Below are 10356 nucleotides of genomic sequence, written 5' to 3' on the forward strand. Positions count from 1 at the left end.
GACATGAAGACTGATTCTCTGCTGACATGAAGCCAGATTCTTTGCTATGGCATGAAGAGACTGATTCTCTGCTGACGTGAAGCCAGATTCTCTGCTATGGGACCTCTGTCCAATTGATATTGGTTCATTTTTATTTTTTTAATTTTTATTTTAATTCATTTCCCTATCCACATTTGTTTGCAGGGGATTTACCTACATGTTGCTGCCTTTTGCAGCCCTCTAGCTCTTTCCTGGGCTGTTTTACAGCCTTTTTAGTGCCCAAAAGTTCGGGTCCCCATTGACTTCAATGGGGTTCGGGTTCGGGACGAAGTTCGGGTCGGGTTCGGATCCCGAACCCGAACATTTCCGGGAAGTTCGGCCGAACTTCTCGAACCCGAACATCCAGGTGTTCGCTCAACTCTAATCATAATGGTTCCTGACTCTCAGTTTCTAGGGGGAAGAGTCAAAGAAACTCTAACAGCTCAGAGGAAAATATTATGATTAGAGATGAGCGAATTGAAGTTGACGAAGTGTAATTCGATCCAAAATTCTGGAAAAATTCAATTTGCACCAAATCCGAATTCCCTCACTCTTCTTGGTAATGAATCACACTTTTTTTCCTAAAATGGCTGCTGCAGGTGTGATCACATGGAGCAAAGAACTCTGGGAACCTCAGGATCACCCAGAATGCCATGCATGCAGCCAATCAGCAGCCAGCCCTGTGATGTCACAGCCTTATAAATAGCCTCAGCCATCTTGGATTCTACCATTTTCCAGTGTACTTAGTGCAAGGATAGACATCAGCAGGCGGCGCTAGGGACAGTGCTTGGAAAGACTTCATTGTGCTAAAGAAAGATTTACAAGTAGGGTTGAGCGAACCAGTACTGTAAAGTTCGGGTTCGTACCGAACTTTAGGGGTTTTTGTACCCGGACCCGAACATTTTCGTAAAAGTTCGGAATCGAATTTGGTGTTCGGCGATTTAATGACGCTTTTTGAACGGCTGTAGGGCAGCCAATCAACAAGCGTTTAACTAGTATACCCTTAGAAGCCATCACAACCATGACTACTAATGGCATGGCTGCGATTGGCCAAGTGCAGCATGTGACCTAGCTTCTATATAAGCTGAAGTCACCTAGCGCCGCATGTCACTTTGCTCTTACTAGTTGTAGGGATAGGATGCTGCTGCTGTGAGGGAGAGAATAGGAAAGACTCTGATATATGCACTTGGTGTGAAGTCAGCGATCTACAGCGTTTTTTGTTTTGGGGGTGCAATGCAACATTTTTGTACCCTGCCCTGAGCCCAGTGAGACTGAAAAAAAAAGTATTAATCTGTCTGTTAGTTAGGTGGGCGTCGGTGGCCATTTTGTTCAACAGCAGTGCACCAGCACTGCATATGTGCCAGGGACAATCATTTAATCCTGTTTTTGTAGTTCAGTGGCTGACATATATCCATTTTTAAAGTGCATCTGCACTGCATATGTGCCAGAGGAAGGGAAAATAATACCGTGAGATCAAGGAGCCAGGGGGTGACATATCCCCAATATTTTCTGTAAAGTACCACTGTGCTGCATTTCTGAGAGTGAAATATAATCAGTAGAGTTGAGCAGACACCTGGATGTTCGGGTTCAACGGGTTAGGCTGAACTTCACAAAAAAGTTCGAGTTCGGGACCCGAACTTGACCCAAACTTGAACCCGAACCCCATTGAAGTCAATGGGGACCCGAACTTCTGAGCACTAAAATGGTTGTAAAAATGTCATGGAAAGGGCTAGAGGGCTGCAAATGGCATCAACATGTGGTTAAGAGCATGACAAGTGCCAATGACTTTAATTGTATTGTTTAATGTATTGAATACACTGTATTCCCATGCACCCCTTCCACCACAAAAAAGGGTATATGATTAAATCTTCTTTTTCTCATCCTCCTCTTCCATCATTTCAACATGCTTATTTGTCGCATATATGCCCTTGCATATAATTTTTACAAGATCAGCTCAACTGCAGGCCCTCACATATAATGTTTTACAGGGTCAGATAACCTGCAAGCCCTTGCATACAATGTTTTACAGGGTCAACTCAACTGAAGGCCCTCACATAAAATGTTTTACAAGGTCAGCTCAACTGCAGGCCCTCACATATAATGTTTTACAGAGTTAGCTCAACTGCAGGACCTCACCTATCATGTTTTACAGGGTCAGGTCACCTGCAGACACTCACCTCAAATCTTTTACAGTGTCAGCTCAACTGTAGGCCCTCACATACAATGTTTTACAGGGTCAACTCAACTGCAGGCCCTCACATATAATATTTTACAGGGTCATTTCACCTGCAGTCCCTTGCATACAATGTGTTACAGGATCAGCTCACCTGCAGACCCTCACCTACACTCTTTTACAGGGTCAGCTCACCTTCTGATGACAGCAAAGTCTTGCGTGTTTTTAATCTGGCACACGTGGCTGACTTCATGTTAGGCTGCCTTTCCTATGACCTGCACGTTATACGCATTTTAGACAACACTGATTACTGGTTGCTCACCCTTCTCGACCCCCGCTACAGAGAGAACTTCTCATCTCGAATTCCTTTGGTGGACAGCACAAGCAAAACGGTGCAATACCAGAATGTCCTTGTCACCGCCAGTTCTGTGAGAAGGTCTGGCAGACGTCTTTCTCTACCTCTTGCATGACGTTCTTTGTTTTGTTTTCACTTTGTCATCTCCTTTCCTTTTTCCAGGTGTCCCCTATTTAGACTAATCGTCTCCCTTTATATTCCCTCCCATACTGCCTCACTTTGCGGTTTATACTACTTCCTGGATGAAGTGTTCACTGCTGGAGGCTGCTGCTGCTGTTTGCTCAGATAAGTCTTTTCATGTATTGTGTTTCCTTGCTGGCTTGATTCTAGGTGACCCTGACTCCATCTGTATTAAGTGCATGGAGCCGGTGGTCGTGTCCCCTCACTATTATAGGGTTTTCAGGTGTCACACAGTCTTAGGTACGTGGGCATACAATCGTCTACCATTGAGACCCTTGCATGGGCATAGCAGTCAGGGAGAGCTCTTAGGGTTTTATAGGGCTCACCTATATGCTCCTTAGTTTGGGATCAAGCCAGTCGGACGTTTATTCATAAGTTCCAGCTATCTGTAACATCATCCGTGACAATATAAACCGCCGTAACCGTATTGAGCATGGATCGGGTTTGAGCCTTGATTGACCGCATGCAAGGTCTTTCGCTGGAGGTAGCAGATCTCAGTAAAACTGTGTCTCAGTTTCAGGTGACCGGTTCTGCTGGCGTTCATGGAGTTTGTTCCGAGCCTAAGATCTCGCTTCCGGATACGTTCTCCGGGGGTAGCGAGAACTTTGTTTGCTTTAGAGAGGCTTGCAAACTCCATTTTCGCCTACTTCCCCATTCCTCTGGTGATGAGGAGCAGAGGGTGGGGATCATCATCTTGCTGCTCAAGGATAACGCTCAGTCTTGGGCCTTTTCGCTGTCGGTGGGGGCACGGCCCCTCCGATCGGTGGATGAATTTTTTGTAGCCCTGGGGCAGATACAGTCATGTGAAAAAATTAGGACACCCTTTGAAAGCATGTGGTTTTTTGTAACATTTTTAATAAATGGTTATTTCATCTCCGTTTCAACAATACAGAGAGATTAAAGTAATCCAACTAAACAAAGAAAACTGAAGAAAAGTCTTTTCAAGATCTTCTGTAAATGTCATTCTACAAAAATGCCTATTCTAACTGAGGAAAAAGATAGGACACCCTTGCCCCTAATAGCGAGTGTTACCTCCTTTGGCTGAAATAACTGCAGTGAGACGGTTCTTGTAGCCATCTACCAGTCTTCGACATCGGTCTGAGGAAATTTTACCCCACTCCTCAATGCAGAACTTTTTCAGCTGTGAGATGTTTGAGGGGTTTCTTGCACGTACAGCCCTTTTCAAGTCACCCCACAGCATCTCAATGGGATTCAAATCTGGACTTTGACTTGGCCATTCCAGGACTCTCCTTTTCTTCTTTTTCAGCCAATCTTTGGTTGATTTACTAGTATGTTTTGGGTCATTGTCATGTTGCATGGTCCAGTTCCGCTTCAGCTTTAATTTTCTAACTGATGGTCTCACATGTTCTTCAAGCACCTTCTGATACACAGTAGAATTCATCGTGGATTCTATGATGGTGAGCTGACCAGGTCCTGCTGCAGCAAAGCAGCCCCAAACCATGACACTTCCACCTCCATGCTTCACAGTTGGTATGAGGTTCTTTTCTTGGAATGCTGTGTTTGGTTTACGCCAAACATGTCCTCTGCTGTTGTGTCCAAATAATTCAATTTTGGACTCATCTGTCCAAAGAACATTATTCCAGAAGTCCTGGTCTTTGTCAACTTTATCTCTGGCAAATGTCAGTCTGGCCTCGATGTTTCTCTTGGAAAGCAAAGGTTTCCTCCTTGCACACCTCCCATGCAAGTTAAACTTGTACAGTCTCTTTCTGATTGTAGAGGCATGTACTTCTACATCAACAGTAGCCAGAGCCTGCTGTAGTTCTCGAGATGACACTTTAGGGTTTTTGGAGACCTCTTTTAGCATCTTGCGGTCTGCTCTTGGGGTGAACTTGCTGGGGCGACCAGTCCTGGGCATGTTGGCAGTTGTTTTGAAAGCCCTCCACTTGTAGACTATCTTCCGGACAGTGGAATGGCTGATTTCAAAATCTTTTGAGATCTTTTTAAATCCCTTCCCAGACTCATAGGCTGCTACAATCTTTTTTCTGAAGTCCTCTGACAGCTCTTTTGCTCTCACCATGGTGCTCACTCTCACTTCAACAGTCAGGAGCACACCAAACTAAATGTCTGAGGTTTAAATAGGGCAAGCCTCATTCAACATGCAGAGTAACGATCTACTAATTATGTGCACCTGGTGTGAGATCTGAGCCAATTTAAGAGGGAATACATGTGAGGGTGTCCTATCTTTTTCCTCAGTTAGAATAGGCATTTTTGTAGAATGACATTTACAGAAGATCTTGAAAAGACTTTTCTTCAGTTTTCTTTGTTTAGTTGGATTACTTTAATCTCTCTGTATTGTTGAAACGGAGATGAAATAACCATTTATTAAAAATGTTACAAAAAACCACATGCTTTCAAAGGGTGTCCTAATTTTTTCACATGACTGTATATGATGACCCGGATCGTATTGCTCTGGCTGAATCTAAACTGCGTCTTTTATGCCAGGGTAAACAGTCCGCAGAGATATATTGTTCTGAATTTCGGAGATAGGCAGCTGATACTGGTTGGAATGATGCTGCACTCCGAAGTCAATTTTGCCATGATCTTTCGGAAAGATTGAAAGATGCATTTGCTTTTCATGAGAGACCAGCCTTGTTAGAATCTGCCATGTCTCTAGCTGTTCGTATTGACAGGCGTCTTAGAGAGAGAGGAGAGACCACTCCTTCCTGTCATATTCAGTTTAAGGACAGTAGGGCGGTCTCATTCAGTGTGCAGGGGCCTCAGTCTCTCTCAATCCCCTCTGAGGAGGAGGCCATGCAGCTGGGTTTGCTTGCCTCTGATAGTAGAGGATTCAGCTCTCAGAGGAGGGTTTGTTTCTGTTGTGGGGGTATAAATCATTTGGCAAATGTTTGCCCCTCTAGGAGATTCATGGTGTTTTCTGAGGGTAATAAAAAAATTAAAAAAAACTCTAAAAACTTTCCATTTGCTACTATTGGCAAGGTTGATGCGGAAATTGAAGGTTTGCCGTTTGCTTATAGTTCCCGTTTTCTCCTACCTGCCAGGGGGGCGCTAGATAGCAAGAACATTGTTTGTGAGATTTTTGTAGATAGTGGAGCAGCTGTCAATCTTATTGATAATTAATTTGCAATAATGCATGGTTTCCAGGTATGCACTTTGGAAAAGGATATACCTGTTTTTGGTATCGATTCCGCTCCACTTTCTCAAAGATCGTTATAGGGCATAGTTCACAATATCCGTTTGACTGTGGGTGACGCTCATGTTGAGGATATGTCATGTTTCGTCCTAAGAGGATTACCTACTCCTCTAGTGTTGTGGCTACCCTGGCTCACTAAACATAACCCCACCATTGATTGGCAAGCAAGGCAAATAAATGGTTGGAGTGAGTTTTGCAGAGAGAATTGCCTCACGGCGTCTCTTTCAGAGGTTTCTACCAAGACTGTACCATCTTTTCTCTCTGAATTTTCGGATGTGTTTTCCGAGAGTGGTGTCCAGGAGTTGCCCCCTCACCGGGAGTACGACTGCCCTATTAATCTCATCCCAGGCGCCAAGCTGCCAAAATCACGTTTATACAATCTCTCCCAACGTGAAAGTCGCTATGCGTACTTATATCTCTGAGAGCCTGAGAAAGGGACACATCCGACCTTCGAAGTCACCTGTTACAGCTGTTTGTTTTTTTTTGTTAAGAAAAAAGATGGTTCTTTAAGACCTTGTCTGGATTTCAGGGAGCTGAACCGTATCACAATTTTTGACCCATATCTGCTTCCTCTGATCCCGGACCTGTTTAACCAGATTGTTGGGCTAAAGTTTTTTCTAAGTTGGATTTAAGAGGGGCATACAACCTAGTCAGGGTCAGGGAAGGGGACGAATGGAAGACGGCCTTCAATACCCCTGAGGGTCATTTCGAGAATTTGGTTATGCTCTTTGGTTTGATGAATGCTCCGGCTGTCTTCCAACATTTTGTGAACAGCATTTTTTATCATTTAATGGGAAAAATTGTACTGGTGTATCTAGATGACATTTAGATTTTTTTCTCCTGATTTCAAGACTCATTGGGACCACCTACGTCAGGTCTTGCTGATTCTGCGGGAGAATAAATTGTACGCGAAACTGGAAAAATGTGTGTTTGCGGTTCCGGAGATTCAATTTCTTGGTTTTCTTCTCTCCGCTTTTGGTTTTCGCATGGACCCGGAGAAGGTCCGCGCTGTGCTTGATTGGGAGCTTCCTGAGAATCAGAAGGCGCTGATGCGGTTTTTGGGTTTTGCCAATTATTACAGAAAGTTCATTTTGAATTATTCCTCTCTTGTTAAGCCACTCACTGATATGACTAAAAAGGGGGTAGATTTTTCCTTGTGGTCGGTAGATGCGCTTAAAGCCTTTTCTAGTATCAAAGAGAGTTTTGCTTCCGCTCCAATTTTGGTACAACCTGATGTCTCTCTACCATTTATTGTTGAGGTGGATGCTTCTGAGGTGGCTGTGGGTGCGGTCTTATCTCAGGGCCCCTCTCTTGCCAAATGGCAACGTGTGCCTTTTTCTCAAGGAAACTATTCTCTGCAGAGAGAAATTATGGTGTGGGAGATAGGGAGTTGTTGGCCATCAAATTAGCTTTTGAGGAATGGCACCATTGGTTAGAGGGAGCCAGACACCCTATTACCGTGTTTACCGACCATAAGAATCGGCCAAGCGTCTGAACCCGAGACAAACCAGATGGTCTTTGTTCTTTTCTAGGTTTAATTTTGTTGTCACGTTCCACCCTGGGGTTAAAAATGTGAAGGCGGATGCCCTGTCACGTTGTTTTCCAGGAGGGGGGAACTTTGAAGACCCGGGTCCCATTTTGGCTTAAGGGGTGGTCGTCTCTGCTCTTTATCCTGATTTGGAGGCAGAGGTTCAGGCAGCCCAGGCAGAGGCTCCTGATATTTGTCCTCCTGGGAGGTTGTTTGTGCCTCTCACTTTATGACACAAGGTTTTTAAGGAGCACCACGATACTGTCCTTGCTGAGCACCCGGGGAGTAGAGCCACAGTGGATCTCATTGCTCGGAGATTCTGGTGGCCGGCTCTTCGTAAGACGGTTGAGACTTGCGCTCGTGCCAAGGTCCCTCATTCACGGCCATCGGGTTCTCTCCTCCCGTTACCCATTCCTTCCTGTCCTTGGACGCATCTGTCCATGGACTTTATTGAGTCAGGGAGAGCTGCGCTTAGGTGTGACAGATAGTGTAGGGAGTATGATCGCAATATATTCAACAGAAAAACGTTTCAAAGATCCAAAAGTTTTTTAAGGACTATTGTGTGTGGTGGCAGGCTGGCAGCAATATAATTTTTGCCAGCAAATTTTTTTTCCATACTTTGCAATACTTTTTCAATAGAGGGTGTCTGTAGTGACTTGTGACATCTGTGCTGCAATACCTTCTGTGTGTCAGGGCCAGATATTGGGAAAAATATTACTGACAGCAAATATAAATATTTTTTCCATAATTTATCCACACTTTGCCTAGAAATGGTGTCTGCAGTGAATTGTCACATCTGCGCTGCAATAGCGTGTGTCAGGGCCAGAAATTGGGAAAAATGTTAGCGAAAACAATAATATATTTTCCATAATTTATCCACATAGCCCATATTTTCCTAAAAATGGTCCCTTATAACATATAACATTTAATATGAAGAAGGCGAGTGTTAAGGGACAGGTAAGTGGCCGTGATGCTTATGGTGCAAACAGAGGCCATGGCCCTGGGCGCAGTGAAACTGTGTCTGCTGCCAGAGCACAAGAAAAACAATCATCCAAGTTACCTAGCCTTATGTCCCAGTTTGCAGGGCGGCGCAGGACACCACTCTCAAATCAGCCCAGTGCGAGCAGGTGGTCGGTTGGATTGCAGCAGATAGTGCTTCCAGTTGGTTAAGCACCACCCTGTCTTCCACCGAGTCCAGTCTCAGTAGCCAGGAGTCTGGTCCACACAATCCTCACCCTGATCCTCCTTCCTCCCACCATTTACAGTCTGGACAAACAAGTGATCCCACACTCGGATATTCCGAGGACCTCTTTGCATCACCATTAATTGATTTGACCCTCTAGACAAGTATGCTTGAAGAGGGACCTGAGATCTTGTGCCCCGATTCCCAACCTCTTGAGCATCCAGAGTCACAAGAACATGACGCTGGGGAACGGCAATTAGTGTTTAATGAGGTGGATGATGATGAGACACAGTTGCCAATGACTCAACCGCAATTACTGTCTCAAGAGGTTGAGAAAGAGGATGATACACAGATGTCAATCACGGAGGTTGTGGTTAGGTCAACAAATCAGGAGGATGATCGGAGTGAGGAAGTGGAAGAGGATGTGCTTGACGACGAGGTCACTGACCCAACCTGGGAAGGTGGCAACAAGCTGAGCGAGGAGAGCAGTACAGAGGGGGAGGGATCTGCAGCACTGCAACAGGCTGGAAGAGGCAGTGGGGTGGCAAAAGGGAGAAGGCAGGCACAACTGAACAGGCCCACAAATGTACCATGGAGCACCCACTTGTGTAAATCACCCTTGCCAAGGGATAGGTGTTCGGCAGTATAGTGCTTTTTTGAGAAAAGTGCGGACGACAAAAGAAGAGTAGTATGCAACCTGTGCCACACCAAAATGAGCCGGAACGTGAACACTAGCAACCTCACCACCACCAACATGATCGAACGCCTGGGTCCACAATCTTTGTCTGCGGGTCACACTACTGCCTCCTCTTGCCCTGTGTTACGTGCTGGCCAATCCCCTGTCCAAGACGCAGGCCCGGATGCCTCCCGCCCTGCACCTGGACTTTTGTAAGCACCATCAGCGACCACATCCACTTACCTGTCCCAGCGCAGTGTCCAAATGTCATTACCCCAGGCATTTGAACGCAAGCTCACATACCCAGCCACCCACCCTCAGCCCATAGCACTAAATGTGCAGCTTTCCAAATTTCCGGCCCTGGAAATGTTGCCATATAGGCTTGTGAACACTGAGACCTTCTGCAGCCTGATGTCGGTAGCCGTCCCTCGTTACGCAGTCCACAGCTGCCACTATTTATCAAGGTGTGCAGTGCCAGCTTTACACCAACATGTGTCCATTAATATCAGACGTGCCCTGACCAACGCAGTTACTGGGAAGGTCCACTTAACCACGTACACATGAACAAGTGCTTTTAGCCAGGAATGCTACATTTCCCTGACAGCACACTGGGTGAATGCTGTGGTGGCCGGGAGCGACTCGTACCCTGGGATGGCACAGATGCTACCGACGCCAAGGATTGCGGGCCCCAATTCCATCAGGGTTTCCGCCACCACCTACATTAGTGGCTCCAACCCCCAATTCTCCTCCTCCTCCTCCTGTTCCACCTCTGAAGTATCCGCGTGCAGCACCAGTCAGTTATCAGTCGGTAGCTGGAAGCAGTGTAGCATTGCAGTGGGGAAGTGGGAACAGGCCGTGCTGAAGCTGATCTGCCTAGGTGATAAACAGCACACCGCAGCAGAGCTGTGGCAGGGGATAAGAGACCAGACTGAGCTGTGGCTCTCTCCACTCAACCTAGAACAAGGCATTGTTTTGTCTGATAATGGCCGTAACTTGGTGGCGGCTTTGGAGCTCGGCAACCTTAGACACATCCCATGCCTTGCCCACGTATTCAACCTTGTGGTTCAGCGG

The sequence above is a fragment of the Bufo bufo genome, chromosome 3 (genome assembly GCF_905171765.1).
Source record: "Bufo bufo chromosome 3, aBufBuf1.1, whole genome shotgun sequence".
Classification (NCBI taxonomy): domain Eukaryota; kingdom Metazoa; phylum Chordata; class Amphibia; order Anura; family Bufonidae; genus Bufo; species Bufo bufo.